The sequence below is a fragment of the Salmo salar genome, chromosome ssa16 (assembly GCF_905237065.1).
Source record: "Salmo salar chromosome ssa16, Ssal_v3.1, whole genome shotgun sequence".
Lineage (NCBI taxonomy): Eukaryota > Metazoa > Chordata > Actinopteri > Salmoniformes > Salmonidae > Salmo > Salmo salar.
In genome coordinates this window covers 36,705,336-36,731,907 of record NC_059457.1, presented here as the reverse complement: position 1 = coordinate 36,731,907, position 26,572 = coordinate 36,705,336, and the positions used below count along the sequence as shown (strand labels likewise).

Sequence of the window (26,572 nt, the reverse complement as noted above, 5' to 3'; positions counted from 1 at the left end):
CCAGGAGGTTATACACAGCAAGCATATCTTTGGGAGGACATCCAGCCTCTCTTTTCCGGTTAAGAAAGTTTCTGGCCACCAACATCTCTTCTGTTTTAACATCAATGCCGTAGTGCTTGGCAAACTCAGTTAAGCATGATGTGTCAAGGACGTTTTTTGAGTTGGGGCTGCATGCCTGTATGCCTTTAATCAGACCTACATCTACAGTCAAGAATCGCTGGTCAAGCTCACAATCCGTCCTGTCCAAGCAGGGGAGCAACAACTCTGTTTTCATTGTTTGGGAACATGACAATTCTGTGCCTAAACCCAAGGAGGTCTCCACCACAAAATCTCCCATTTTCCTTTGTTTGCACTTTCTTGCTGCATCTGCCTCTGGAATGTTGTGAATTCCACCGAGTGCTTTGGTTCTGTCATAAAGTTCTGTGGCAAATGCATCTGTGTGTTTGCTTATTCGTGTGTCACATGCAGCTTGTTTGCCGAAACAAGCGTTTGCCAGGTCTACAGTCTCTTTCTGGAGGAACTTATGTAGTCCCTCAGTTATAGAAAGAAGGGACTGAAATGTCAGTAGCAAATACATGGTGGAGAACTTATGAAGCTTTGCTCTCAGACCAACAGCCATGGGGGATCCAATGGCAGATAGACCATACAAAATAGCAGTTAAAGTGTCCAGCACTGCATTTATGAAACACAGCTGGCATGCCCAGTGAGTGTTTGAGAGCTGTACAAGTTAAGCTGACGCTATTCCAAGTTTGGACTGAGCTTCTTTGGACTTGTTGTGGTTAACTAGGGATGTACTGAAAAACGAATACACATTCTCCAAGAAACTGAAAAACTCAGCAGCCTCCAGAATAGCCCTGCAAGTATGACACAACACCAAATTAAGCTCATGAGCATAGCAATGTACATAAATTGCCTCTGGATGCAGCACTCTGAAATGTGCTTGCACACCTCCTTTGGACCCACTTATGACAACTGCACCATCATAGGTCTGTGCAACGCACTTTAGGCCTGCTACCCCTCTCATTTGGAGCTGCTGTTGCAACTCATTTTCTATCGATTGGGCTTCAAATGACTTGATATCTGCTAGTGCTACTAAACACTCCTTAACTGTCCCCTCTGTCACTTACCTAACACACAGAGCCAACTGTTCAGAGTGCCTGTCCCTGGCCTCATCCGCCATAATGGCATACATTCCAGACTTTGACATCTCAGAGACCATGGTGTCCATAATCTCTTGAGCACAGCATTCGATCATGTCATTCTGAGATTCTGGAGATAGATACGTCGCATTTGATGGAGTATTGTACCTTTGCAGAAAAGGGTCAAACTCCTTCAAAAGCTCCATACATTCAAGAAAGTTCACTCTATTTGTGCTTTCAATAGATTCATCATTGGCACAGAATTTCCCTTTCTTCCTAACGGTGACCGCAACAATTCTCCTCAGATACTCCCTTCTCTCTGCAATATCACTAGCATGGGCAGATGTTAAAATCTGAGCAATGTTCCCATGACTGCTAGTTGCCTGGTAGCTTTGCCATGCCACAACACTGTCTCTGTGTGTTTGTGCCATTTCATGTTTACCGAAGATAACCTGTTTAGGATAGGGGGCAGTATTGACACGGCTGGATAAAAAACATTACCCGATTTAATCTGGTTACCACTCCTACCCAGTAACTAGAATATGCATATACTTATTACATATGGATAGAAAACACCCTACATTTTCTAAAACTGTTTGAATGGTGTCTGTGAGTATAACAGAACTCGAATGGCAGGTCAAAACCTGAGAGATTCCTTTACAGGAAGTGGCCTGTCTGACCATTTCTTGAACTTCTTTTCCATCTCTATCATTTACTAAGGATCTCTGCTCTAACGTGACACTTCCCACGTCGTCCATAGGCGCTCAGAGCCCGGGAAAAAACAGAATGTCGTCATTCCAGCCCCAGGCTGAAACACATTATCGCCTTTCTCAAGTGGCCGATCAAGGGACACTGGGCTTAGGCGCGTGACCCGACCGCCCCAGCCTTTGGGATTTTTTCCTCTGTTTGCCGAAAAGGAGATTCCCTGTCGGAATATTATCGCTTTTCTACGAGAAAAATGGCGTAAACAGCGGTTGACATGCTTCGAAGTACGGTAATGGAATATTTAGAATTTTATTGTCACGAATTGCGCCATGCGCTCGACACTTCTTTACTATTTCGGATAGTGTCTGGAACGCACGAACAAAACGCCGCTATTTGGATATAACGATGGATTATTTTGGACCAAACCAACATTTGTTATTGAAGTAGCAGTCCTGGGTGTGCATTCTGACGAAGACAACAAAAGGTAATCAAACTTTTATAATAGTAAATATGATTATGGTGAGTGCTAAACTTGCAGGGTGTCTAAATAGCGAGCTCGTGATGCCTGGGCTATGTACTTAGAATATTGCAAAATGTGCTTTCACCAAAAAGCTATTTTAAAATCGGACATATCGAGTGCATAGAGGAGGTCTGTATCTATAATTCTTAAAATAATTGTTATGCTTTTTGTGAACGTTTATCGTGAGTAATTTAGTAAAATGTTAGCGAATTCCCCGGAAGTTTGCGGGGGTATGCTAGTTCTGAACGTCACATGCTAATGTAAAAAGCTGGTTTTTGATATAAATATGAACTTGATTGAACAAAACATGCATGTATTGTATAACATAATGTCCTAGGGTTGTCATCTGATGAAGATCATCAAAGGTGAGTGCTGCATTTAGCTGTCTTCTGGGTTTTGGTGACATTATATGCTGGCTTGAAAAATGGGTGTCTGATTATTTCTGGCTTGGTACTCTGCTGACATAATCTAATGTTTTGCTTTCGTTGTAAAGCCTTTTTGAAATCGGACAGTGTGGTTAGATTAACGAGAGTCTTGTCTTTAAATAGCTGTAAAATAGTCATATGTTTGAGAAATTGAAGTAATAGGATTTTTAAGGTTTTGAAAATCGCGCCACAGGCTGTTACGTAGGTGGGACGAATTCGTCCCGCCTAGCCCAGAGAGGATAAACAAAGCTTTTTTCAAATTTTTGCAGCCATTGCTGACAAAAATCATCAAATGTAATGTTTTTGCCAAAAACTCTAAATGGAAAGCAGAAAGCTGCGTTTTTGTGGACAGAGTACTCTACCCAATTGTATTTCTCAAACCAGCAGTGCTGAAATGCCCTTTTCTGTGTATCGAAACTTTCGTGTGGGTAGTTATTCAGCTTCACTTGTCTGGGCCCAGTGTCTTTGTCACCCAAATAGCTCTCTCATTTCAAGGTGTTGCTGCAGCGGCTTGATTACTTTCTTTCTCTGGATCAGTTTGTTGTCCCTCCCTGTCTAGATCTGTTTGTTGTCCCTCCCTCTCTGGATCTGTTTGTTCTCCCTACCTGTCTAGATCTGTTTGTTGTCCCTACCTGTCTGGAACAGTTTGTTATCCCTCCCTGTCTGGATCGGATTGTTCTCCCTCCCTCTCTGGATCTGTTTGTTGTCCCTCTCTCTCTGGATCTGTTTGTTCTCCCTACCTGTCTAGATCTGTTTGTTGTCCCTACCTGTCTGGAACAGTTTGTTCTCCCTCCCTTTCTGGATCTGTTTGTTGTCCCTTTCTCTCTGGATCTGTTTCTTGTCCCTCTTTCTCTGGGCATGCTTGCTCTCTCTCACTTATACAGCTCGCATGTTTATCTCTGCCTTGCATAGAAGCCTCTTTCTGCATGACCCTTTAAGATATCATGAACATCATTTATTTATGCCTAACAAAAGTAAGACATATGCTGTCATATGCTGTACAAATTTAACTGAAAGCTTAAACATCTTCTTGCTTTGTATATCACTAACCTTCATCAGCCATGCTCCCTCAGCCCTGTCAGCCTCCAGTTTCTTTCCCTCATTCTTGTCTGCTGTGTTTTGACATGTATTGTTATTAAACTCATATGTACAATAACTCAAGGCTTAATAGGTGATTAATCAGTTTAAGTTTTAATTTGTTTGTTTAAACTGGTAAAATCTTAATTTCTCACCGGATTGGCCTTCGGCAGAGCTGCTGGCACTGCCTCTCTTGAAGAATTTCCATATATCCATCTAACATTAGTCGTTAGCTAGCCTACAGTTGAGAAATTGAGGATAATACAATGACATTGGGATCAACACTATGTCACCTTTTCCACACATTACCTACTGATAATTGTTTTGCAATGGCCTACTGAAAGAAAGCAATTTAGTATGAAAAGATATGTGCATGATGTTACGTCATCTGTCTCATTTATAGCCTGGCACAGATAGCAAAACTACATTAAATACAATGTTAACTAGATATCATCTGTCTCATTTATATCCTGGCACAGATAACAAAACCACATTAAATACAACTTTAACTAGATATCATCGCCACATAACTTATGTCAAATTTAATTAAAAGACACAGTTAACGTTACCGTTAGCTAGCTCGCAACGTCTGTTACACTGTAACTTACAAGCAGCCTCACATAAAATGGTTAACATTGGTCAACATAGCTTTGATTATGACCAAAGTCTATAGTAGTGAACTCTCTCTCTCTGTTCTAACTTACCTCCAATTCACATCGTAGCCTATCTGCATGAATCCGTCCTGTCAGAGCCTTTTCCTGTCAGTTTACTGTTAGCTAGCAGCCTCAAGCCACAGCAGTAGCTAACGTTAACCAAAATGTTAGTTTCAAGTTGACCTAACTGTCACTAGCGCGTGCAGCAGCCCCCCCAGGTCCTAGTGCCCGCCAGGTAAGAAGTTTAAGATGCGATGGAACGGTTGACGAAGAAAAAAAAATCACAGAGAAAATATATTGACTGATATATTGATTTATTTAGGGGGGGTAATGAATATTTTAGGGGGGCTAATGCCCCCCTATAATAGGCCTAGCGACGTCCCTGCACTCCACTACCAATGTCAACTCTCTCCTGACATGAACTGAAGCCAAGACTCATCTGCCCGCTCATCCACTGTTACATTTAATGTTTCCTCTCTAAGCACTGTGAGTACCCCTATCAATTTTCTCTCATTACTGTATGTAGTCAATCACATACACAAACACAATCACATTATTACACATCAATGATTTTACTCCTTGCTTGAACAAACTCATTCTTAGTTCTTTTGTCTAACTGTGTAGTGTGTTGTGTTATTGTTTTTTTGTCTTCCCAGTAAAGTCCTGTCCTGCACTGAGGTCAAGCCTCTGACCACCTCAACTCATGCCTCATACCCTCATTCAATCACTGCTGTGATCCCTTCCTTAAACGGTATAAGTTGCCCTCTCATTCCCTATAATATTGTACTATAAATGTCTTTTATTAAATGCTTTATGTTAAAATAATGACTCTTTGACGATTTTTGAAATACACTTTGACGTCTCCGTGCGTTCTGTGCCTATACCGTGGGTCTCCCGTCCTCCTCAGTTTTTCAAGTCAGCAGCCTCCTCTGAAACTAATGTAACTAATGTAAATATAAATTAAACACTCCAGTTAAATTAAACACTCCAACTAAATAATCCAGTGTTTAATTGCTAAATTGTAATTATTATTTCGCCACTATGGCCTATTTATTGCCTTACCTCCCTTATCTTACCTCATTTGCACACACTGTATATAGACTTTTTTTCTGTTGGACTGCATGTTTGTTTATTCCATGTGTAACTCTGTGTTGTTGTTTGTGTCGCACTGCTTTGCTTTATCTTGGCCAGGTCGCAGTTGTAAATGAGAACTTGTTCTCAACTAGCCTACCTGGTTAAATAAAGGTGAAATAAAAAAATAAAAATGCTATTCTGTTCTTTGAAAAAAATTGTCTTCGTATTCTGTTACCCAAGATCTTTGTAAACACAACCAAAGGGTTATTTTTTTTGATAGCATACACTGAGTGTTCAAAACATTAAGAACACTTTCCTAATATTGAGTTACAACCCCCCCTTTTGCCCTCAGAATAGACTCAATTCGTTGGAGCATAGACTCTAGAAGGTGTCGAACGTGTTCGACAGAGATGCTGGCCCATGTTGACTCCAATGCTTCCCACAGTTGTGTCAAGTTTGCTGGATGTCCTTTGTGTGGTAGACCATTCTTCATACACACGGGAAACTGTTGAGCGTGAAAAACCCAGCAGCATTGCAGTTCTTGACACAAACCGGTGTTCCTGGCACCTATTACCATACCCTGTTCAAAGGCACTTAAATCTTTTGTCTCGCCCATTCTTCTACATACACAATCCATGTCTCAATTGTCTCAAGGCTTAGAAATCCTTCTTTAATCTGTCTCCTCCCCTTCATCTACACTGATTGAAGTGGATTTAACAAATTAAATTAATGGAAAGATCAGGTGTTCCTAATGTTTTGTACACTCAGCATATATGAAATGTAATTATTAGACTGTTAGAATGATGCAGTCAAAATGGCTGCACGTTGGCGTAGTTAAGGGGGTAGCGAGGCCCAGCAGTTTAAGTGTTAACTAAGCTGATTGTGTCTCATGAGTTAGCAAAGTGTAGCCTAACTTGGGAGAGGCAGAAGTGACTTCCTAGTACAGGAGGTTGGTGGCATCTTAATTGGGGAGGACTGGCTTGATGACTGGAGCTAAATTAGTTGAATGGCATCAAATACATGGATGCCATTCACTCCATTCCGTTCTGGCCATTATCATGAGCCGTCCTCCCCTCAGCAGCCTTCTGTGCTTCCTAGTACTGTTAAAAGGCATACTGTAGCACCACCATAAAGCCAAGAGCACAAAATAGAAGGTGTATTGTTGCTTATAGACTCAGACATTATTTTTGTCATATACAGTGCATTCAGAAAGTATTCAGATCCTTTGACTTTTTTCACATTTTGTTATGTTACAGCCTTGTTCTAAAATTGATTCAATAGTTTTTTATCCTCAATAATCTACACACAATATCCCATAATGACAAAGCAAAAACAGGTTTTTAGAAATGTATGCAAATGTATTAAAAATGTAAAACGGAAATATTACATGTACATAAGTATTCAGAACATTTACTCAGTATTTTGTTGAAGCACCTTTGGCAGCGATTACAGCCTTGAGTCTTCTTGGGTAGGACGTTACAATCTTGGCACACCTGTATTTGGGGAGTTTCTCCCATTCTTCTCTGCAGATCCTCTCAAGCTCTGTCAGATTGGAGGGGGAGCGTCCCTGCACAGCTATTTTCAGGCCTCTCCAGAGATGTTCGATTGCTTTCAAGTCCGGGCTCTGGCTGGGCCACTCAAGGACATTCAGAGACTTGTTGTCTTTGCTGTGTGCTTAAGGTCATTGTCCTGTTGGAAGGTGAACCTTCGCCCCAGTCTGAGGTCCTGAGTGTGCTCTGGAGCAGGTTTTCATCAAGGATCTCTCTGTACTTTGCTCCGTTCATCTTTCCCTCGATCCTGACTAGTCTCCCAGTCCCTTCCCCTGAAAAACATCCCCACAGCATGATGCTGCCACCACCATGCTTCACCGTAGGGATGGTGCCAGGTTTCCTCTGTACGTGACGCTTGGCATTCAGGCCAAAGATTTTATTCTTGGTTTCATCAGACCAGAGAATCTTGTTTCACATGGTCTGAGAATCCATTAGGTGCCTTTTGGCAAACATCAGTCTGGCCACTCTACCATAAAGGCCTGATTGATGGAGTGCTGCAGAGATGGTTGTCCTTCTGGAAGGTTCTCCCATCTCCACAAAGGACCTCTGGAGCTCTTTCAGAGTGACCATCGGGTTCTTGGTCAACCCCCTGACCAAGGCTCTTCTCCCCCAATTGCTCAGTTTGGCCGGGCAGTCAGTTCTAGGAAGAGTCTTAGTGGTTCCAAACTTCTTCCATTTAAGAATGACAGAGGCCACTGTGTTCTTGGGGACATTCAATGCTGCAGAAATCCTGTCTCGGAGCTACGGACAATTCCTTCGACCTTATGGCTTGGTTTTTGCTCTGACATGTACTGTGAACTCTGGAACCTTATATAGACAGGTGTGTGACTTTCCAAATCATGTCCATTCAATTCAATTTACCACAGGTGGACTCCAACCTTTTCGCTTTGTGATTATGGGGTATAGTGTGTCGATTGATGAGGGTATTTTTTTGTTGTTGAATAAGGCTGTAATGTAACAAAATGTGGAAAAGGGAAGGGGTCTGAATGCACTGTACCTTAAACTTCAATTAATAGTCAGGGTGTTTATTTGCTCAAATCACTGAAAACACATGGTGATTATAAGAGACAGGCTTCTCTTTGAGCCAGGCGTCTACTTCCTAATGCACATAGCTTTTGCTTATTTGCATAGTTAATTGTTTATTTCCTGCCTTCACTTCTAGCATTTTTAATGTCCTGCACTAATGTGTTATCATTTACACACGTTGTCACGTTTCTTTTGTCTTAGTATGCCTCTATTTCAAAATATATATTTTCCTTTAAAATAATTATTCTCCTCTTTGACTGTGCATTTTTGGCAGGTCTTACTTTTGCCACTGTAGGGCGATCGGCCAATTTCTATGGTTCTGTACTCCTGAAGTTGTTAACTGTTTTTGTGCTTGCCAGTTAGCTAGCAGATGTTAGCATGCAATGGCTAGCAGTTTCTTACTGGTGATAAAAACAGATGATTGCCATAATCTTTTTGAATTATTACAGAATTATTGAATGTAACAAATCAAGCATTAAACATTGAAAACAATTCATTGTAATTCATGTTAACCTTGTAACCAATTAATTTAGACCCTGCGTTTTATTTGAAACAGGCATTTATTTGCTGAAATGTGTGCCATTGCCCTGCTATTACAAGGGACAGGTGGCTATTTGAGACTGTATTTAATTAACATTTCACAGTAGCTAAGAAATAACTGTTTTTCCCCTCAATGAGCAAGAGAGGTTTCCATTTTCTAAAACTGAATTTCTTATGAAGCTGAACTTTTTCGGGTCGGCACAAATTCAACAATTTGCATAAGTTTGCCTGGCTCAGATTTGTAATTAAATGTGTGCCTTAAAGCAAGAGTCCGCCGGGCAGAGAGTGAAGGAACATGCTGAACCTACATTCATCAGAACTTTCCCCAGCAGCTCATTTAGAAGGAAGTAGCTAGGTTACTCATGTTTAATGGAGTTGGATCATGGCAGGGGGCATATGTATTGGCACTGTCTTACTGTGCAAATGGAAAGTAATCATTACTGCCTTTGGCAGCATGGGGGAGTTTGAACACCTGACGTTCTCACTCAATTTTACCAGCCTGAAGTCCTTAATAGATTTTGTTGTACGAAAGACAGTTTAACTAATCATAATATACAAAAACGTGTTTTTTATAATGCTTTACAAACACACACTGACACATTGAATCGCAGGCCCAAATGAGGGCAGTGTGTGTGTTTGTGCGTGCATGCGGACCTGCGTGTGTGCTTCATTTAGTAATAGTTTAGAAGTGCTTATATCAACAATCCCAGCACCAGCCAGTCAGTGCTCTTCTTACTGAGTGGCATTTATTGTCCATCCATTGGTAAACAGAGTCTGACCCACAGTGACACTGGTGGCATTTCCGACCCGTCGTTCCCAGCCCACATACTGGATTGCTGGCATCAGCTCTGAGCTGTGAGCTTTGGGGTCCGGGCTGAGTGTCTCTGTGTCTCCTGATGAAGAACAGTCTACTGCCCTGAGCCTGCTCTCAGACTCTGGAACCCTGGTGGTTTGACTGTCTCGCTCCCCTTCCCTTCCCATTCTGCTAGCGTCCAGTTTCACTGTTATCCTCCCTGTGCAGTCCTCCATTCCCCACATGAGCTATAGTTATGCAAATAGCTTGGGATAGCATTTCCTGTATCTGTCTATACAGAACAGATGCAAACCAAGGTATGTTTACTTATCCATTTCTTATGAGGTTTAAAGAAAAGGGCCTAAACCTTCTCATTCCTCCGTATTACATTAATCTCTCTGTTGTTCGGCAAACAACTGTGAGATAATGAGATGACATGAGCTCCACAGAGAGAGACTGCTGGGAAATTGGACAGGTTCCATATCAACCTGCTGATAGCTACACATCCATGCAGGGTGAAGCACCACACAGTCAATTACAGAGCTCCCTGCTCCCAGCATGGATTCTGACTAAGAATTCTGAAACATGCAGTTATTCGATCACATGCGAAGTAAAACATATGGGGAATAGGAAGAGGCTTATCAGTAATGTACAGTATGTGAATGTACAGTATGTACAGTAGTGAACTGTGCCCTCAAAGCCTTTCCCTAGCATGGTATTGAAAACGCAATACTGCCAGATTCCCCTTTTTGCTGCCTTTCGTGTTCAGACTGTACACTATAGGCTGTTATTGCCCATATGGAGATCTACAGTTCTGTATGGCTGCATCTCAACCACATCCCTGAGGGCTAACAATGACACACTCAGCTGGGTTTCAGAACAACAAGCTAGTCGATAAGTGGGGCTCCACAGGGCTAACCTGTGGTTATGAGCCGAGCCTCACAAAGGGCCTTAATTGTTATGGATCAAATCCCGTCAGCGGGAACGATTTGACAACATCCGTTGAAATTGCAGAGCGCGAAATTCCAAAATAAATCTTTGAAATATTTAACTTTCATACATTCACAAGTGCAATACACCAAATTAAAGCTTAACTTCTTGTTAATCTAGCCACCATGTCAGATTTCAAAAAGGCTTTACGGCGAAAGCAAAGCATGCGATTATCTGAGGACAGCACCCCATCAAACAAACACATGACAATCATATTTCAACCCGCCAGGCGCGACACAAAACTCAGAAATAACGATATAATTCATGCCTTACCTTTGAAGAGCTTCTTCTGTTGGCACTCCAATATGTCCCATAAACATCACAAATGGTCCTTTTGTTCGATTAAGTCCGTCGTTATATCTCCAAAATGTACATTTATTTGGCGCGTTTGATTCAGAAAAACACCGGTTCCAACTCACCCAGCATGACTACAAAATATCCAATAAGTTACCTGTAAACGTTGTCCAAACATTTCAAACAACTTTCCTAATCCAACTTTAGGTATTTTAAAACGTAAATAATCAATAAAATTTAAGACGGGATAAACTGCGTTCAATAGCGGATAAAATGAAAGTGGAGCGAGCTTCAGGTCACGCGCCTCAACCAAAACAGTCCACTTCGCTATCCACCCAGAAAGGAAATGGCTACCTCTTCATTTCTCAAAAGAAAAACATCAACCAATTTCTAAAGACTGTTGAAATCTAGTGGAAGCTAGAGGAACTACAAGCATATTTCTATTAAAACGGGCTTGCCATAGAAAGCCAATGGAAAACAGATTGACCTCAACAACAACAACAATTCCCTGGATGGATTGTGCTCGGGGTTTTGCCTGCCAAATCAGTTCTGTTATACTCACAGACATTATTCAAATACCTTTAGAAACTTTAGAGTGTTTTCTATCCAAATCTACTAATAATATGCATATCCTAGCGTCTGGGCCTGAGTAGCAGGCAGTTTACTTTGGACACGCTTTTCATCCGGACGTGAAAATACCGCCCCCTATCCCAGAGAGTTTAACATGACTCCCTGTACCTCTGATGAGCTCCTCTATGTGAGAGTGTGTGTGGTCATTGATCTGTCCAGAGTCCTGCTTTATATCCCACAGAAAAAACAACAGCCACAGCAGAGAGGAACAACTTTATGACCCCTGTTCAAATGTGCTGAAATAAATCACATTTTTCATGTGAAATCGGCAAGATAATTTATTTTTCACCACTCAAATCAGTTAGCACCATGGGCTCTTTTGTATACAGCACTGCAAGGTGCCTATGTTTAACTTTTTAAGTTGAACTGCTTCAGTTTGAGTCTGAGATGGGAAGAAGGTGTGCTGTGTTAGTAGAACAAAGCATGTTAACTGAATAATTTGTTAGGTTACATGATACTCTGTGTGAGTGGTATTGATGTGTAATCATCAGAGGGGAAGCACACACTGCTTATCCTTCATAATGGAGTATGTCACAATAGCTGTGTCCTCTAAATGTGGATCAAAGACAAATCAACAGACAACACTGGCATGACATGTTCTGTGTTCCAGCGGATGCAACACTTTTGTTGTTGTGAATTGTTAGATACTACTGCACTGTTGGAGCTAGAAAGACAAGCATTTTGCTTCACCCGCAATAACATATGTATGTATGTGTATGTGATCAATACAATTTGATTTGTTTATGCCCTTCTCCTCGGCTCTAGATCAACATAACACAGTACTACATCATCCTAATTTAGAAGACCGAACTAGGATTCATGGGGATGTAGATAACCACATTCATAATTAATGTACGTTCACACTGTTGTGGCAGAATATACTGTATGTCTGAAACCCTGAATCAGCAGTTATGTTGCTGGTAATAAATGTTTGTGATTGTATTGACAGGGATTTTTACATTACTATTGAAGGGGCCTCTGCTTATGTAAACTAAATTGCCTTCAGAAAGTATTCATACAGTACCCCTTGACTTTTACCACATTTTGTTGTTACAGCCTAAATTTTAAAAAATAAAATAATTCCCATCTACACACAATACCCCATAATGACAAGTAAAAACATAAATAAAAAATAAATAAATACAGATATCTAATTCAAATAAATATTCACACCCCTGAGTCAATACTTTGTAGAAGCACCTTTGGCAGCGTTTGCAGTTGTGAGTCTTTTTGGGGAAGTCTCTAAGAGCCGATTTTACGTCAAAACTGTAACTAGGCCATTCATGAACATTCAATTTCGTCTTGGTAAACAAGTCCAGTGTATATTTGGCCTTGTGTTTTAGGTTATTGTCCTGCTGAAATGTGAATTTGTCACCCAGTGTCTGTTGGAAAGCACACAACCAGGTTTTCCTCTAGGATTTTAACCTGTGCTTATAGCTGTATTCTGTTTCTTTTTATCCTACAAAATACTCCTTAGTCCTTCCCAATGACAAGCATACCCATAACATGATGCAGACACTACCATGCTTGAAAATATGAAGAGTGGTACTCAGTTGTGTTGGATTTGCCCCAAACATAATGCTTTGTATTCAGGACAAAAAATGTATTTCTTTGCCAATTATTTTGCAGTATTAAGTGCAAACAGGATGCATGTTTTGGAATATTTGTATTCTGTACAGGCTTCCTTCTTTTCACTCTGTCATTAAAGTTAGTATTGTCGAGTAGCTACAATGTTGTTGATCCATCCTCAGTTTTCTCATATCACAATCATTAAACTCTGTAGCTGTTTTAAAATCACCATTACCCTCATGGTGAAATCTCTGAGCAGTTTCCTTCCTATCCGGCAACTGAGTTAGGAAGGACGCCTGCATCTTTGAAGTGACTGGGTGTATTAATGCACAATCTAAAGCCTAATTAATAACTCAAAGGGATATTCAACATCTGCTTTTTAAATGTTTACACACATCTACCAATTGGTGACCTTCTTTGCGAGGCATTGAAAAACCTCCCTGGTCTTTGTGGTTGAAGCTGTGCTTGAAATTCACTACTCGATTGAGGGACCTTACAAATATAATGTTCAATATTGAGTGGTATTACGTGTTGTATAGCCTCGGCTCCAGCCCTTATTATGTGTTGGATGTCCTCGACTCCAGCCCTTATTATGTGTTGGATGTCCTCGACTCCAGCCCTTATTATGTGTTGGATGTCCTCAACTCCAGCCCTTATTATGTGTTGGATGTCCTCGACTCCAGCCCTTATTATGTGTTGGATGTCCTCGACTCCAGCCCTTATTATGTGTTGGATGTCCTCGACTCCAGCCCTTATTATGTGTTGGATGTCCTCGACTCCAGCCCTTATTATGTGTTGGATGTCCTCGACTCCAGCTCTTATTATGTGTTGGATGTCCTCGACTCCAGCCCTTATTATGTGTTGGATGTCCTCGACTCCAGCCCTTATTATGTGTTGGATGTCCTCGACTCCAGCCCTTATTATGTGTTGGATGTCCTCGACTCCAGCCCTTATTATGTGTTGGATAGCCTTGACTCCAGCCCTTATTATGTGTTGGATGTCCTTGACTCCAGCCCTTATTATGTGTTGGATGTCCTCGACTCCAGCCCTTATTATGTGTTGGATAGCCTTGACTCCAGCCCTTATTATGTGTTGGATAGCCTTGACTCCAGCCCTTATTATGTGTTGGATAGCCTTGACTCCAGCCCTTATTATGTGTTGGATAGCCTTGACTCCAGCCCTTATTATGTGTTGGATGTCCTTGACTCCAGCCCTTATTATGTGTTGGATGTCCTCGACTCCAGCCCTTATTATGTGTTGGATAGCCTTGACTCCAGCCCTTATTATGTGTTGGATAGCCTTGACTCCAGCCCTTATTATGTGTTGGATAGCCTCGACTCCAGCCCTTATTATGTGTTAGATACAGTGGCCGTCTGTACTGTTTAAGATTGGGTATATATATAAGATATATATATATTTTTTAAATTCTGTTACAGCATATTGGATGACTGTCATCCATATTCCATCCGCACAGTTCAATGTAACATCGATAGGTTTAGGCTATTATGATACGAGAATTTTCCCTATACCCATCATTAGGTTGCTACAACCTAGCCTAGAATGAAAGTATATAACACAGGTCGAGAGACAAATTGTAATAATCAAGGTTACACATTCAATACCGCCTTGCACACTCTTGCCTGCATCTGGCTGACTAGGGTGTAATCATTAGTCCAAAATGAGAGTTTCTATTGGACAAATTCAGGTAGCTAGGTCTATCTCCGTTTCGTTTGCTTCCGTTTAAGAAACGTTTTACAACAGAATCGGCTGAATGAATATACTGCTGATTGCCGCACGCACACACAGTTCACTTTCATAGCAGCCACATGCAAACAACATAATCACTTTGCTTGTTGTATAATTCCTTCTCGCATTTATGCGCTCTCCTCCTCTCACCTTTTCCCTTCGCTTTTGAACTTCAGTGCACAACAGCTGTCTGTGACCAGGTGAAAAAACCTCTCCAAGCCAAACCTTCACATCATAACCGCTACACATAGCCTACATCGTTGTCACAATAATAGCTAACGTCATAGTCAACATAGTTCTAGTAGCTAACGCGTTAGTAAACCCACTACAGTCACCCAGTACAGAGTACAGCAAGCAGCTGAGAAATTACACTGGTGGGCCCCGGTGGCAATAAATTAATAAAACCAAAAGCTTACCTTGACTTGAAAGAGTTCCAGTGTTGGATAGCTTTAGCCAGCTACAGTAGCTAACATAAATAGCATTCCTCTGTGTTTGAGCTGGGTGTTTGAGTAGGCTAAATTAGATAACTGCATTAGTAAGTGAAAGTGAAAACATTTTACAAAAAATAGCTAGTTCTCGCTGATGCTTGTCCTTAATTTTAGAAGAAGTCAATTTGTTCAAAATGGTTTAACTCTTGTTTTTCTCTCTTTGAGTCAACTACTCAACACATTGTATGCATTTGCAGTGCTAGCTAGCTGTAGCTTATGCTATCAGAACTAGATTCATTCTCTTATCCTTTGATTGGGTGGACAACATGTCCGTTCTGTGATGTGGTCTGTGTGTAGCTGGTGTAGAGGAGTCAGACGCAGGACAGCAGATATGAGTAAATAAATGTCTTTTACTCAAAAATGTCAAAGACAATACAAAATAAGCGAGCCCACATAAACGGACCGTATTACATAAAAACAATCACTCACAAACAAACATGGTGGAACAGAGGGTTAAATAATGACAAGTAATTGGGGAATTGAAACCAGCTGTGTAAGACAAAGACAAAACAAATGAAAAGTAGATCGGCGATGGCTAGAAGGCCGGTGACGTCGACTGCCGAACGCCGCCCGAACAAGGAGAGGGACTGACTTCAGCGGAAGTCGTGACACTTTCATGCCTCAGGAGCTCTGATAGGTTGGAGGACGTCCTCCAGAAGTCATCATAATTACTGTGTAAGTTTATGGAAAGGGGTGAGAACCACGAGCCTCCTAGGTTTTGTATTGAAGTCAATGTACCCAGAGGAGGATGGAAAATAGCTGTCCTCCGGCTACACCATGGTGCTACCCTAGAGAGTGCTGTTGAGGTTACTGTAGATCTTCATTGCAAAACAATGTGTTTTAATCCGATTCTTCGTGACGTGAATATATTTATTATACACTGCTCAAAAAAATAAAGGGAACACTTAAACAACACAATGTAACTCCAAGTCAATCACACTTCTGTGAAATCAAACTGTCCACTTAGGAAGCAACACTGATTGACAATAAATTTCACATGCTGTTGTGCAAATGGAATAGACAATAGGTGGAAATTATAGGCAATTAGCAAGACACCCCCAATAAAGGAGTGGTTCTGCAGGTGGGGACCACAGACCACTTCTCAGTTCCTATGCTTCCTGGCTGATGTTTTGGTCACTTTTGAATGCTGGCGGTGCTTTCACTCTAGTGGTAGCATGAGACGGAGTCTACAACCCACACAAGTGGCTCAGGCAGTGCAGCTCATCCAGGATGGCACATCAATGCGAGCTGTGGCAAGAAGGTTTGCTGTGTCTGTCAGCGTAGTGTCCAGAGCATGGAGGCGCTACCAGGAGACAGGCCAGTACATCAGGAGACGTGGAGGAGACCGTAGGAGGGCAAAAACCCAGCAGCAGGACCGCTACCTCTGCCTTTGTGCAAGGAGGAGCAGGAGAAGCACTGCCAGAGCCCTGCAAAATGACCTCCAGCAGGCCACAAATGTGCATGTGTCTGCTCAAACGGTCAGAAACAGACTCCATGAGGGTGGTATGAGGGCCTAACGTCCACATGTGGGGGTTGTGCTTACAGCCCAACACCGTGCAGGGCGTTTGGCATTTGCCAGAGAACACCAAGATTGGCAAATTCGCCACTGGCGCCCTGTGCTCTTCACAGATGAAAGCAGGTTCACACTGAGCACGTGACAGACGTGACAGAGTCTGGAGATGCCGTGGAGAACGTTCTGCTGCCTGCAACATCCTCCAGCATGACCGGTTTGGCGGTGGGTTAGTCATGGTGTGGGGTGGCATTTCTTTGGGGGGCCACACAGCCCTCCATGTGCTCGCCAGAGGTAGCCTGACTGCCATTAGGTAGCGAGATGAGATCCTCAGACCCCTTGTGAGACCATATGCTGGTGCAGTTGGCCCTGGGTTCCTCCTAATGCAAGACAATGCTAGACCTCATGTGGCTGGAGTGTGTCAGCAGTTCCTGCAAGAGGAAGGCATTGATGCTATGGACTGGCCCGCCCGTTCCCCAGACCTGAATCCAATTGAGCACATCTGGGACATCATGTCTTGCTCCATCCACCAACGCCACGTTGCACCACAGACTGTCCAGGAGTTGGCGGATGCTTTAGTCCAGGTCTGGGAGGAGATCCCTCCAGGAGACCATCCGCCACCTCATCAGGAGCATGCCCAGGCGTTGTAGGGAGGTCATACAGGCACGTGGAGGCCACACACACTACTGAGCCTCATTTTGACTTGTTTTAAGGACATTACATCAAAGTTGGATAAGCCTGTAGTGTGGTTTTCCACTTTAATATTGAGTGTGACTCCAAATCCAGACCTCCATGGGTTGATAAATTGGATTTCCATTGATTATTTTTGTGTGATTTTGTTGTCAGCACATTCAACTATGTAAAGAAAAAAAGTATTTAATAAGATTATTTCTTTCATTCAGATCTAGGATGTGTTGTTTAAGTGTTCCCTTTATTTTTTTGAGCAGTATAGTTTTATCTAAAAAGGGGAACTCCTGAGGTGCTGACCTGTTGCAGCCTCTACAACCACTGTGATTATTATTTGACCCTGCTGGTCATCTATGAACGGTTGAACAGCTTGAAGAATGATCTGGCCTTAATGGCCATGTACTCTTATAATCTCCACCTGGCACAACCAGAAGAGGACTGGCCACCACTCAGCGCCTGGTTCCTCTCTAGGTTTCTTTCTAGGTTCCTGTCCTTCTAAGGAGTTTTTCCTAGCCACCGCGTTTCTACATCTGCATTGCTTGCTGTTTGGAGTTTTCAGATGGGTTTCTATTTAAGCACTTTGTGACATCTGCTGATGTTAAAAGGGCTTGATAAATCAATTAGATTCGATTTTTAATGTTTCACTATTTTTATTTTTATGAAATTCACCGAGCAGGAGAGTTGTCCCCTTCCTCCTTTGAGGAGTCTCCTCTGGTTGGATAGCCTGGACTGCAGGCCTTATTATGTGTTGGATAGCCTCGACTCCAGCCCTTATTAAAGGAGCTGATTGTGGACTATAGGAAAAAGAGGGCCAAACAGGCCTCCATTAACATCGACGGGACTGAAGTGGAGCGGATCGAGAGTTTCAAGTTCCTTGGTGTCCACATCACCAACAAAATATCATGGTTCCAACACACCAAGACAGTTGTGAAGAGGGCACGACAACACCTTTTCCCCCTCAGGAGACTGAAAAGATTTGGCATGGGTCCCCAGATCCACACAAGGTTCTACAGCTGCATCATGGAGAGCATCCTGACTGGTTGCATCACTGTATGGCAACTGCTTGGCATCTGACCATAAGGCGCTACAGAGGGTAGTGCATACTGCCCAGTACATCACTGGGGCCAAGCTTCCTGACATCCAGGACCTATATACTAGGCAGTGTCAGAGGAGGCCCAAAAAACTATCAAAGACTCTTCCGAAAATGCCAAGTCTAGGACCAAAAGGCTACTTAACAGCTTCTACCCCCAAGCCATAAGACTGCTGAACAACTAAACTAATCAAATGGCCACCCAGACTATTTACATTGACCCCCCCCCTTTGTTTTTACGCTGCTGCTACTTGCTTTTTATTATCTATGTCACTTTACAAATTACCTCGACTAACCTGTACCCCCGCACATTGACTCGGTACCGGTACCCCCTGTATATAACCTCGTTATTGTTATGTACATTTCTTGTGTTACTTTTTGATTGATTAGATTTTTCTTTTTTTACTTTAGCTTATTTATTAAATATTTTACTATCTATATTTCTTGAACTGCATTGTTGGTTAAGGGCTTGTAAGTAAGGTCTACTACACCTGTTGTATTTGGCGCATGTGACAAATAATATTTTATTTGATTTATTGTGTGTTGGATAGCCTCGACTCCAGCCCTTATTATGTGTTGGATGGTCAGTGCCACAGGCTTTGTTTTGACTGTACAATTAATCTATTCTCTTGACATCAAACCCCTTAATTAACTGGTCAAACGTGGTCATTTTATCAAGTCTATTACGAGCCAGTGGGTAAATTGTAATAGTAATGAGCAGTTTTAGCAATTTTGCTAGCGTAGGCAATGGTGAAATACGCATATATGACAAGCAATACTATTGGGATTTAAATGAAGTATTTTTAATTTGTACTTAGCGCACATCTTCTTGGATGTTTATAATGCAGATCCAAGCCCCATGTCTGTGTTTTTACTCAGAGTGATCATCTTTATGAAGTGGTTTAATTGATTTATTTTCTTGCAGCACTTCTATTTCTTTCTTATAACATGATTACACTGAGCTTCTCCACAACTTTACAACTTGTCAGACAATGATTTAATATCACATCTCCCTCACAAGATATTTGCTCAGAACACAATCCATATTAGCTATTGATACCGTAGTAAATATCACTTTAATATAGCTCCCTGTGTACTTTAACAGAACTGTTATTTCCTTTTATCGTCGGGGGGAATACTTTTTTTCTCCAACAAAATCAAATTACTGTTTTTTCCCAGCATTCAAAATGCGTAAAGGCATGAAAACACACAAGCTCAGCTATTAATCTGCCAGGGAGAGGTTGCAGTCATGCTCTCAGCTCTGTGAGGAGACATCCTCTCTTATAACAGCCAGGCAGCAGTGTTCTAGTCTAACTGTAGGTGGCAGTGTGACACTGTGCCTCACTCAGCCCCTCAGCTCACTCAGCCCCTCAGCTCACTCAGCCCCTTAGCTCACTCAGCCCCTCAGCTCACTCAGCCCCTCAGCTCACTCAGCTCCTCAGCTCACTCAGCCCCTCACCTCTCTCAGCCCCTCAGCTCTCTCTTTTGTGTATGCAGGCTCTGCACCTGTTGATGCACTGCAGTTGCTTGCTAAATGATTCTGCTTGTAAATAACATTAGGATCCTGGTTCTCTCTGAAGCCTATTTTAAAGATGTGCACCTAGGTGGTGATGGTGCAATTAATTATCTTACATTCAGCAGCAGTTTCCAGCGCAGTCACTGCTCTTTGTCTATGTAGTCTACAGGGAGCTTTATTGCCCTTTGTGATGTTATTTTTTCATGGTCCTGTTTTCCTGTTCTTTCAGGGGGATGTGAGTCAGAGGTAGTTAATAACCACTGAACAATTCAACAGGTTTTTCCTTGTACGGCTTGACGATCAGATAGTTGTGCATTTTATTTCAGTCTAACACATTTAGATGTTGAATGCTGGATGATGTTTCTGTATAGCTGCTCAGACGACAGCTACAAAGATGACATGAAATGTGAAAAGGAAGATTGCAGATGAATCATATTTTCATGCTGAATTACCAATGTTTAACTGGTTAAACTAGGCTTGAGCTGCATCCACTCTGTGCTGATGCGTTATTTCTGGGCTGCTGTCATGACACTGTTTCTTAATCCATATCTCCATAGGATTACAAAACAAAAATCCTAAAGTATTAAAACAAATACACTTTCTAGGATTTTCAGATCGATTACATACAAACATATCTGCCCCTGTGGTTATGATTGGATTAATGTGGATTAGTATGCATCACCTGTGTAGTATGCATTACCTACATACCTGCTCCTAACAAGTTGATCTCCAGTCCTGTGGGAGAGTGATCAAACCCATTGCAGTCATTCATATTTTAGAAAGCTGTGTTTGTGCTTTGCAGAGGGCTGGAGCTCTAAGAACCCATGGACCTTATGCTGAGATATAGGGGAGAGAGTGTGTGTGGGAGAGAGAGACAGAGGGCAGGGGAGAGGGGAGCTCTTGCACTAGTGAGATAATCCCAAGTCCTTACTCATTTGTTTCTATACTCACTCTACACTCCATCTCCTGTGATCATCTGTCAGACTGGGGAGATACACTTGATCACTTCCCATGCTGCCCCAGTCCAACATACAATGCAGTACACACGTCAGGCTGACCTTCACAACACTACGCTTGCTCTGTGCACTAATGCAGTGGCTCTATAGATTCTCTATCAGCAGCCGAGTGTAGCTCTGGCTCTGGCTTGGGTACTGGCCAGGACCCAGCTTCTTCATCAGATACAAGGATGCATTCTGTTATAAGATCAGCAAGCTGTGTCAATGGGAGTGTGTACATCGTCCTCCCCTTCACTGCACGGTAATGAGGTTCATGGCCATTGTGGATAGTAAATATAGTTAGGCTTATGTCTATACCTAGCTAACTAAACAAAGCCAGGGCATTTTTATACAGTCCCCTTAAACTCATATTCCTCATTTAACTTTCCTTCAATTATGTAGATGTTGCAGCACTCACTAGACCTTCGTTATCATACCAGTTGACCTAAAGGGCTTCTTACCGTATTCTTCTGAAGTTTTTTGATACACACAATTGTTCTGCACAATGGTATCATCACAGAGCCTACATGTGTTATAACACAAACTGCCATCATCTCATTGAGTTTCTCATCTCATATCCATTGGATCAGTCTTCCTGCATTCCACATCTTCTCCAACATCTTCGTCATTATTATAACCAAATGCCACATGTTTTTATTTCATTTCATTATAGCATTGTTTATTTGGCCTCTCAGTGCCAAAATGATGCACGCTCTTATTACATTTTTCTAATAAAATGCACAGTGAAGCATAACATGGAGAAAAAATAATACGCCAGCCAGGATCAATTTTAATATGAATAGCTAATACAGCTGCTTGAAGTAAACATTTACCCAGACCCAGAGAGTAAACAGACAAGGAACTAATGCAAATGCAACACGCTTTTTTCTTTAACACTAAGGTGGTTGCTAATATTTAAATTGATGCAAAGGTCAAATGTGAAGAAATACTTTAAACAATTTAGCACTCAAGCCTCAGCTCTCTGCTGGACATATGATGGATACTATGTTTTGGCTTCATTTAGGCCTTGCCAAATTATAATTGATGAGAAGTAGAGGGGGTTCAGACTTCAGAGAGGTAGATAAAGTGATGCCAACAGGAGAAAGTCCTTCACATTTCCAAGTTTATTTAATTCTGTTGTCTTTCAGTGAGCTGGAAATGAGGATGTTTGAGTGTTTCTACTGCTATTAAACCTGATAGAAAAGCTTTTCTGTGTCTAGAGAGCTGTGATAAAAGCTTACCCTGCAGATACGTTTGCACATGTCAACTGAATGTTATAGTGTATATTTTTCCGGCCTTGACATCTCACGCTGTGTGCAATGCAATATTTTACATCTTCCAAGAAAAGGTAGCTCTCCTTGTCAAAGTAATAACAGTCGTTGATCATCGGCTCAAGATCCTTGACATCACTGCCATGGGCTTGATAAATAGGCCAAGGAAGCATTGCTAAACATAGTGGCTCAATAAATAAATAATATAGCACGGCTATATACTGTAACAACTACTTTGTGGACATTAAAACCTCTACATTTCTCTCTTATTTTCAATGTCAGAACTGCTGTAGCCATGCCCTGCTATATCAGGCATTCCCCAGGGCAGCTGTCTAGGCCCCTTACTTTCTTCAATCTTCACCTGCCACTGGCACTGAGAAAAGCCTATGTGTCTATGTATGCTGATGACTCAACACTATACGTCAGCTAACACAGCAATTGAAATCACTGCAACATGAAGAGCTGAAGTCAGTTTTAGAATGTGTGGCAAGAAATAAGCTAGTCCTAAATATTTCAAAAATGAAAAGCATTGTATTTGGGACAAATCATTCAATAAACCCTAAACCTCAACTAAATTACAGACATTTTCAACCTCTCTCTGACCAAGTCTGTAAAACCTACATGTTTCAAGCAGACCACCATAGTCCCTGTGCCCAAGAAAGCAAAGGTAACCTGCCTAAATTACTATCATCCTGTAGCATTCACGTCGGTAGCCATGAAGCGCTTTGAAAGGCAGGTCATGGCTCACATCAACACCATCATCCCAGAAACCCTAGACCCTAACCTTAACCCACTCCAATTCGCATACCGCCCCAACAGATCCACAGAACTCAATCACAATTATACTCCACACTGCCCTTTCCAACCTGGACAAAAGGAACTCCTATGTGAGAAAACTGTTCATTGACTACAGCTCAGTGTTCAAGTGGTCCCGTGTGGCTCAGTTGGTAGAGCATGGTGTTTGCAACACCAGGGTTGTGGGTTCGATTCCCACGGGGGACCAGTACGAAAAATATATAACAAATGTATGCACTCACTACTGTAAGTCGCTCTGGATAAGAATGTCTGCTAAATGACTAAAATGTAAATGTAAAACCATATTGCCCACAAAGCTCATCACTAAGCTAACCTCTCTAGGGTATGTGGGACGAAATTGTCCCACCTACTCAACAGCCAGTGGAATCCCGTGGCGCATTATTCAAATACCTTAGAAATGCTATTACTTCAATTTCTCAAACATATGACTATTTTACACCATTTTAAAGACAAGACTCTCGTTAATCTAACCACACTGTCCGATTTCAAAAAGGCTTTCAACGAAAGCAAAACATTAGATTATGTCAGCAGAGTACCCAGCCAGAAATAATCAGACACCTATTTTTCAAGCTAGCATATAATGTCACATAAACCCAAACCACAGCTAAATGCAGCACTAACCTTTGATGATCTTCATCAGATGACAATCCTATGACATTATGTTATACAATACATGCATGTTTTGTTTAATCGAGTTCATATTTATATCAAAAACCAGCTTTTTACATTAGCATGTGACGTTCAGAACTAGCATACCCACCGCAAACTTCCGGTGAATTTACTAATTTACTCACGATAAACGTTCACAAAAAACATAAAAATTATTTTAACCCCTGTGCGGCCTCCGTCCCGTATATCGTTTTATAGATACACCTCTCCTGAATCGAACCACGTTGTCCGATTTCAAAAAGGCTTTACAGCAAAAGCAAAACATTAGATTATGTTAGAGGAGTATATCGTAAAAGTAGCGACATAGCCATTTTCCTACCAACCACATGCATCACAAATAACCAAAAAACAGCTAAATGCAGCACTAACCTTTGACAATCTTCATCAGATGACACACCTAGGACATCATGTTACACAATACATGCATTCTTTTGTTCGATAAAGTTCATATTTATATATAAAAACAGCATTTTACATCGGTGCGTAACGTTGACTAACTATTTTCCCTCAAATGCATCCGATGAAACAGAGCTACAATTTACTAAATTACTATTCGAAAACATTTTTAAAATGTAATATTGTCATTCTAAGATTTATAGATGAATATCTCTTGAAAGCACCTGTAATGCCAGATTTAAAAATAACTTTACTGGGTAATCACACTTTGCGATAAAAGGGGATGCGATACTCAGAACAATAGGCTAGCAATACAGGTCAGCGCCATCTTGGAACAATCGCATATCAAATCTAGTCTTGTATACTATTGTCAATAATCCCTTACCTTTGATTATCTTCATCCTTAGGCACTTCCAGGAATCCCAGGTCCACAACAAATGTATTTTCGTTCTAAAAAGTTCAACCTTTATGTTCCATTAGCTTGTTGTTGTTAGCGCGTTCTGAAGGCTGCACCAAAAGTTCAAACGTGCGCGGGGCTACTCTTTCAACAAAATGCATTTTTTTCTTATTTAGGTTCGTTCAAACATGTCAAACGTTGTATAACATAAATCTTTAGGGCCTTTTTCAACCAGAGCTCCAATAAGATTCAAGGGGGACGATTGCATTGTCTTTATAAACGTTTCGAAAGGGGAGGGTAGCCAGGGGCGCCGGCGTCATAATGGTGATAGCCCTCTCTGTGTGACCACGTTCCACAGCGTGTCATTCTGTCAGTTTTCACAGTAGGAGACTCAAATCACTTTGTAAAGACTTTGGACATCTAGTGGAAGCAATAGAAAGTGCTCAATGAACCATTGCTCACGGTGTGATTAATAGGCAACGTGATGAAGTTGAGTCCGCAATTCAGAATTCCACTTCCTGTTTCGATCTGTCTCGGGGTTTTGACTGCCATATGAGTTCTGTTATACTCACAGACACCATTCAAACAGTTTTAGAAACTTTAGGGTGTTTTCTATCCACAAGTATTAATAATATGCATATCCTAGCTTCTGAGTTTGAGTAGTAGGCCGTTTAAAATGGGCACGAATTTTTTTCAAAATGCGCTGTGGCGCCCCCTATCCTAGGCGACCGTCAAGAGGTTAAGAATTATAGATACAGAACTCCTTTATGCAATCGCTATGTCCGATTTTAAAATAGCTTTTCGGCAAAAGCACATTTTGCAATATTCTGAGTAGATAGCCCAGCCATCACGGGCTAGCTATTTAGACACCCACCAAGTTTGGCCCTCACCAAACTCCGATTTACTATTAGAAAAATTTGATTACCTTTGCTGTTCTTCGTCAGAATGCACTCCCAGGACTTCTACTTCAATAACAAATGTTGGTTTGGTTCAAAATAATCCATAGTTATGTTCAAATATCCTCTGTTTTGTTCGTGCGTTCAAGACACTATCCGAAGGGTGAAGAAGGGTGACGCGCCCGACGCGTTTCGTGACAAAACATTTCTAAATATTCCCTTACCGTACTTCGAAGCATGTCAACCGCTGTTTAAAATCAATTTTTATGCGATTTGTCTCGTAAAAAAAGTGATAATATTCCGACCGGGAAACCCTGTTTTAGTTCAAAGACGAAAAAATAAAAACATGGTGTCGCCTCGTGCACGCGCCTCAGTCTCATTGTTCTCTGATCGACCATTATCCAAATGCGCTACTGTTTTTCAGCCAGGGCCTGCAAAGACATCATTCAGCGGTTTGCCGCCTTCTGAGAGCCTATGGGAGCCGTAGGAAGTGTCACGTTACAGCAGAGATCCTCAGTTTTCAATAAAGAGAGTGTAGAAGCCCAAGAAATGGTCAGACAGGCTACTTCCTGTAAGGAATCTTCTCAGGTTTTTGCCTGCCATATGAGTTCTGTTATACTCACAGACACCATTCAAAAAGTTTTTGAAACTTTAGGGTGTTTTCTATCCAAAGCCAATAATTATATGCATATTCTAGTTTCTGGGCAGTAGTAATAACCAGATTAAATCGGGTACGTTTTTTATCTGACCGTGCAAATACTGCCCCCTACCCTAGAGAGGCTACGGACCCTGGGACTAAACACCCCCCTCTGCACCTGGATCCTGGACTTCCTGACAGGCCACCCCCGGTGGTAAGGGTAGGCAACAACACATCTGCCACGCTGATCCTCAACACGTGGGCCCCTCAGGGGTGCATGCTTAGTCCCCTCCTATACTCACTGTTCACCCAGGACAGTGTGGCCAAACATGCCCCCATTCACATTGATGGGGTTGTACTGGATTGGGGTCGAGAGTTACATAGTCCTTGTTGTCCACATCACCAACAAACTATCATGGTCCAAACACAACAAGATAGTCTTGAAGAGGGCACGACAATGTGTTTTTCCCCTC

At 41.7% G+C, this 26,572-nt stretch overlaps 1 long non-coding RNA gene across 1 annotated transcript; it reads right to left on the bottom strand.

The window, feature by feature from the left end:
- Nucleotides 1–3,013: 3,013 nt before the first annotated feature.
- LOC106573626 (uncharacterized) lies at nucleotides 3,014–4,691 on the bottom strand. Its single transcript, XR_001321391.2, has 4 exons — nucleotides 4,571–4,691; nucleotides 4,022–4,104; nucleotides 3,840–3,901; nucleotides 3,014–3,721 (listed from the first exon to the last, which is right to left on the bottom strand). It is a non-coding gene; the product is annotated as an uncharacterized lncRNA (long non-coding RNA).
- Nucleotides 4,692–26,572: the final 21,881 nt, after the last annotated feature.